The following is a 6,532-nucleotide window of genomic DNA, read 5'->3' as shown; positions in this document are numbered from 1 at the left end:
ATTCTTGGAAAGAATTCTCCTTCCAAGCAGGAGGTGTTGGTTTGATCCCTGGGTTGGGAAGATCCCCTGGAGAAGGAAATGGCTACCCACTCTGGTATTCTTGCCCGGAGAATCCCATAGACAGAGGAGCCTCTTGGGCTACAGTCCACGAGGTTGCAGAGAGTTGGACAGGACTTAGCGACTAAACAACAGCAAATGCCAGAGGGGCAGTGTTTGTGGCTGATGCCTGTGATTCCCAGCTGACTGGAGGGCCAGAAGATGGAAGGCCAGGCTCTGAGGTCTCCTTTGGTCCTAGAGTTGTTTTCCCTGAAAAAATGGTTTTGCAGAATCCTATTTGGTCCCAGGTTCTTATCTTCTCTTGCAAAAATAAAACCTAAAAGAAAAGTAGAATACAAGGTCTATGTTGAGAAAAATTTCTAGGGACTGCCCAAGTAAGATCCAAGAAAATGTTTAGTCACCAGCTTGGGATATGGTCAGGGAGTCACCTCATTTATTTTTGCTTCTCCAAAGATGTAAATTTACTGGGTTTGAAATTTCGTATGTGGACACAGTAACCTCAATAGGACACTCTCCAGCCATTACTTAGAGTCTTATTGATACACTGGCGCTTGCTTTTAGCAGTGAATGGGATGCTAGAATGAATTCTCCCAAAATATAGCTGTTAACCTCTGTAGCGAGAAGATGTAAGAAAGATATTACACACCAAAGTGTATTCCATGAAAACAATGGATGGGAAAAGAAATCTTTAAGTATTTCTTCTCTCAGTGGTTGAGTCCTAACTGCCTGGTGCAGTAGAGAGGTCCTACTAGGCGGGGAGGGAGGCCAAGATGGCACATCCCACTGGGACCAGCTTGCTGTGTGAGCTAGAGTGAGCTGGTCACCTCTCTGGTTTTTGACGAAATGATCCTCTGGGGCCCTTCTAGCTCTTATACACCAAGATTTTTGTTTGATTCCAATCATCTTCTCAGACTTCCATGGTGGTCCAGTGGTTAACACTTGGTGCTTCCAGTGCAGGGCACATGGGTTCAATCCCTGGGGTGGGAAGTTCTACATGCATCCTGGTGAATCCAGGAAAAAAAAGATAGAGAGAGAGATGCCAAAACATCTTCTCTGCTGACAGGTAAGCCGCTGATTGAGTCACTAATGCACTTGTTTGTATATTCACAAAGAGAGATGCAATTCTTTGCTCACACCTTTGAGTTGCATCCCTGAAATAACTAAATAAGAGTTTTGATGGCTATTTAAACTGGTGCTTGAAGAATGATGAAGAATTTTACATTTGCTGGAAGGTAGAAAGGTTGTTATGTACTCTTTCTCACCAAGCAGATCTATGAACATTTTTTACTCCCTGGGTTGGTTTCCTGGCATTTCTTAGCACCTGGAAACACATAAAATAGGTCATATTTGAAAAATTTACTGGGCATGTTTCAAAAGTTGGGTGGAAACAATGTAGGAAAAAAGATATCTTTGTTTACTTGGAAAAAAGCAGTGGAACTTGGAAAAGTGTAAGTTGTTTTGAATTTAAGGGTTCGAATGACATTTCTGTGCTAGAAATTAGCGATTCTTTTCTACTTAAAAATTTTTTTTTTCTTTTGGCAAAGGTTAGGCTTTTGAGCATGTAAATTTTGAATACAAAAGTAATCTCTTATTTTTGCCTCAGTTCAAATTATTGAGTCTGAGAGGCCCGGCAAAGATGGAACTGGTAAAAATAGCAAAGTGCTGTTGTTTTTACATCTCAGAAAAACAACGTCTACGACTTCTGACAAGTATTTCCTAGAAGGAGTGGGATCGTCCTAGTGCAAATTGTGATACAGAGCCTATCAGGCTCACCAGTGAGCACTTGCAGGCTTTGCAATAGAAAGTGCCCCATAGAATCCTGCAGCACTTTAATACTGAGGATGCACCCACCATCTTCTGTTCATTGTGAAAGTGGCGCCCATTAATTGCATCAAATTTGGAAAATATATTTAACATAAGGGCTGCCATAGATCTACAGAGCAGGGACTTCGGGAAAGACATCTATGTCAGACTGCTTTATGATTGGCTTTTGAAGGTTTTGAGATCAGACTGAGCCCTGGTAGGTAGGGAAGGGTTTGCCATTGAGTGAATGCCCGGTTTCTCATTATCTCCAGAAGATGTATATCTTAGAGCAAGAAAGGAGGACTCAAGAGATGGGCCTTACTCATGTTTTAGAAGTTTGCCTTCTTGTAGAACAAACTTCTCGAGGTCAGTGATCAGTCTCTGAGGCAGAGAGCAGCGTGATGTGATTTAGTGGCAGGTGACCTGCCATGGTCTGTGGGGTCAGAGTGCAAGTCAGGAACCTGGGATCTGGCCTTGGAAGAGATGCTCAGGTGACCCTTGACCTGAGACAGTATTAGAAACAATTCTATCCATACCATTTCCCCTCCATTGTCCCAGAATGCTCTATATCCTCTTGCATGTTGCCGTCTGGGTGGTGGTCTCAGTAGATATGGCGGCAGTGATGGTAGTGGTACTGATACTGACAATAATAATAATACACTGACATAGTGCTCCTTATATTCCGGGTACTGTTCTGAATGGTGGTGGTGGTGGTTTAGTTGCTAAGTCGTGTCCGACTCTTGTGACCCCATGGACTGTAGCCTGCCAGGCTCCTCTGTCCATGGGATTCTGCAGGCAAGAACACTGGAGTGGGTTGCCATTTCCTTCTCCAAGGAATATTCCCAATCCAGGAATCAAACCCAGGGCTCCAGCATTGCAGGCAGATTCTTTACTGACTGAGCTACAAGGGAAACCCACTGTTCTGAATACTAAATGGAAACTCATTTGGTCCTCTCAGCAACATCATGAGTTAGGTACTCATATTTTCCCAATTTTGTAGGTTAGGGAACTAAAGTCCAGAGAGGGTAAGCAACTCGCCAAGGGCCCCACAGCTGGTAGGTGTTGGAGTTGAGATTTGCCTGCAGGTTTGTAGAGACACCTGTGCCCCAGGTATTGTGCGGCAGGCCCGGGGAAGTAAGGCAGAAGCAGTACCAGGTAGGAAAGGCTACACGTGCCCGGGAGCGTGGGCGGTCACAGAGTGAGCTAACACAGAGGCCTCCTGACTAGGATTTGGGAGAAGAGTCAGGAATTTATTCCAGAGCACAGTCAAGGCAGCCTCCAAAAGCAAGTGAGGACCACTTCAGGGAGGCTAAATTCTCACTAACAAGTTGGAAGTGGGACCTTATGGTGGAGGTAACATATACCAATGCATAAAACAGAGTTTAAAAAAGCACTCAGTTATTACCAAAAGGTGAGTACATTGTGTATTTTTGTACATATGCATGTTTGTGTGGACTTGTATGTAAAATGTGTTTTTCCTTGGTTTTATAGGTTAGAAACTTTCAAACATACAGAAAAGTTGAAATAATTGTGAGGTGGACACCCATCTAGTCACATCCAGATTTTCTCTTTGTCATTTTGCTGTATTTGTTGTAGCTCATGTTTCTGTTAATACCTATCCACTGAGCCATTCCTCAGTCTATTATCATATACATTCCCTAGTTAGTTGCAGACACCAGTACACTTCATTTCCAGCACTTCAGATCTGCAGTCACTTACAACACACACACATATGCAGGCATGTGTGATGCCTTTTCATGTGACAGTTTTTAGGAGCTAAGGAATATTTGACTGGTGGGCTTTATCACAAATTACTACAGCGACATGAAGAAATGAAAACGTCTCCAGCTATGTCTTCTACTTTCACCCACCCCAGGACACCTGTACCCACATGCCCTCCCCCTTTTCTGTTACCAGGGAAGAACTCCCTGGAAGAGTTTTGCACCAAGTACCTGCACAACAATTATTTATTGAATAGATTAATTTAACCATGCCCATTTGGGGAAGAGTCACTGTTTCCAATATTGTCTATCATCTATGCAAACACCACAAAAACATGAATGTACATTTATTTACTTTTTATACCTATTTATTTACTTGGCTGCATCCGGTCTTAGTTCGGTCACATGGGATCCTTCAATGCGGGGCACGGAATCTCTAGTTGTGGCACGTGGGCTCAGTAGTTACAGCACATGGGTTTAGTTGCTTCTCCACCTGTGGGATCTTAGTTCCCTGGCCAGGGATCAAACCCAAGTCCCCTGCATTGGAAAGGGGATCTTATATACTGGACCACCAGGGAAGTCTCTTATTCGCATTTATAAATTATTTTATAAGAATGGACTTTAAAAGAAGTGCAATTATTAAATCAAAGTTGATGAGCATTTTAAAGCCTTTCCCTCATTTCCCCAAACTGTTGTCTAGAATGCCATTGGGGTAGTAGTGCTTCTTCATGTGTTTGCATGGTTGGTTTTTACAAGCTTGGTGGCCCTTGTTAATTTAGTTCACTGTATTGTTTGAGATGATAGATAAGGACTCAGCTGAAAACAAAAGGAGAGTGCAGGCTATGTGTTGGGAGTGAATGCAGAGATTTTACTGGATTTTGAAATTCAAGTTATGGGATTTCTTGAGTGATTTTTCCCTCACCTCCATGGAAAATCAGTTTAAAAAACATACACTACCTCTCCTACCGGTGCATTCTCAGGCTGGGCTAACATGGGATGTAGGGATGTATGGAGTCTGATCTTGAATTCCAAGGTACTGATCCAATGTCTTTGAATCCTCTATTTAACCTTTTTGAATCTTCCACTTGGCTGGGTACAGAATGCCTGCCATTCCATCTAAGCAAAGAATGAACACTATTGCACATCAAACTCCTTGCTAATGAAAGAGCATAAATATATAGAGTAAGCAGTTTGGTGGTAATGGCTAGGATGAATAAGAGTTCTGATATGATTTTGAGAAGCATTCTCAATGCCTCAGCATACAAATGAACTTTAATCACCCCAAAGATCAGAACACTTCTTAACTGTAACAATCCATTCTCAACTACCTATTAGTTGGAAGCCTGGATAATAGACATCTGAACTTCAAATGTAATTTAAAATGCCCCTGTAACCGCTGAGATGTGACACCTCTTCTTTTATCAAACTTAAAAAAAAAAACAAAAAACCTTTCCCCCAAAGCTCTTAAACCACGCAATTCAGCTGCTAACCACCGAGGCTCACCCTTCTGGATTTCCCCTGCTGTACCGCGGTTGAGGTGCTAATTAGCAGAGAAAGTGCCAGATGGCAGGCAGCCAGAAGGAAAAGCAGAGAAGTCAGAAGACCCGTGTGAACTGCCAGTGGGATAACCTGTGCAAAATGGAGATGTGCCTTTGAGGAACTCTTCACTGAAGACCCTCTTCTGTTTAAGTGCTATGACAGGTTGGTAGTGGGCTCCAGTCTCCTCCCCTGCTAAATAGGGATTCTAATCAGACCAAGCTCCCCTGCTGGCCAGGGGGAGTAAATAAAATTGGATAAGGAGAGTGGGGCGTCCCAGGTGGAGCTAGTGTTAAAGAACCTGCCCGCCAGTGCAGGAGACATAAGAGACATGGGTTTGATCTCCTGGTTGGGAAGATCCCCTGGAGAAGGAAACAGCAACCTACTCCAGTATTCTTGCCTGGAGAATCCCCTGGACAGAGGAGCCTGGTGGGCTACAGTACATAGGGTTGCAAAGAGTTGGACACGACTGAAGCGACTTAGCATATTCATGTATATATAAAACCACTTCTGATTGATGGATGTGTAAATAAGTGATTCATGGCCAAGAAGCTTGTTGAATGTCATAGACCAAGTAGTCTGACCTCTCTTCAAAGCTGAGTCACAGGGCAGAGTGCTTGGCATTCTGTAGACACTCAATTATGTCCATTATTATTGGAGAGTATAAGAAAAAAAAAACCCAAATTATCCCCTTGTTATGACTGTAAACAGCATGTGTTTAAAGCTGTTGGGAGCCCTTGGGTGCTGATTTTCAACATCTAATTTACCTGCCCTATTTGAACCAATTCACATGAACATTTGTTATATAATGAGCATGTGCTTCTACTGTATATAACTTGGGTTACATAAATCTGAAGGCTGCTGACTATAAGCAGTCTTTAAAATGTAATGAGCTGAGAGGTTTGCTTTGAGCCTTGGAGCAGGATGGTTTTGGTTTAATCATTCACTGAGTTTAGTGCTTTAGGAGAACCTGTTTACTGCATCCCTTCAATAATCCAACTGAAGCCTGGATTCCAAGCAACTAGGGATGTGATTTCAGTTTCTAAAAAAGATATCAACTTCAATAAAACAAGGTTTGAACAGAAAGTCCCTGGGAACTCTGTATCCACATTCCATCAGGATAATGTAATAGAGGTTGGATCCAGACAAACCTCTCTCTTTGGGTCCTGTGACCACTTACTCCATGGAGAGGGGACATAACATAGCAGAGACATGAGGTGAGGTGGCTCATGAGAACTCCAAATCACAGTGGGGTTTTCTGTGGCCGAATATACTTAGCCATTTGTGAGTTTCTCAGCTACAAAGAGGATCTCTGTAAAAAATGCAGGGGAACAGTTTTGGTTAATTGAGGTCAAATGTTGTATTAAAAGAAGAGCAAATTAGAGTTTAGCATCCCATAGAGAAAATTCTCTATG

At 42.7% G+C, this 6,532-nt stretch overlaps 1 long non-coding RNA gene across 1 annotated transcript in view; it reads left to right on the top strand.

Moving 5' to 3' along the window:
* Positions 1-3,076: 3,076 nt before the first annotated feature.
* The window catches only part of LOC129622540 (uncharacterized), a 76,175-nt gene continuing 72,719 nt past the window's right edge, over positions 3,077-6,532 (top strand). Inside the window, exon 1 of the long non-coding RNA XR_008700049.1 lies at positions 3,077-3,271. This is a non-coding gene — a long non-coding RNA (uncharacterized LOC129622540). The remainder of the gene's footprint in view (positions 3,272-6,532) is intronic.

This window comes from Bubalus kerabau, chromosome 11 (genome assembly GCF_029407905.1).
Source record: "Bubalus kerabau isolate K-KA32 ecotype Philippines breed swamp buffalo chromosome 11, PCC_UOA_SB_1v2, whole genome shotgun sequence".
In the NCBI taxonomy this organism is placed as follows: domain Eukaryota; kingdom Metazoa; phylum Chordata; class Mammalia; order Artiodactyla; family Bovidae; genus Bubalus; species Bubalus kerabau.
This window is presented reverse-complemented; position numbering and strand designations above follow the sequence as displayed.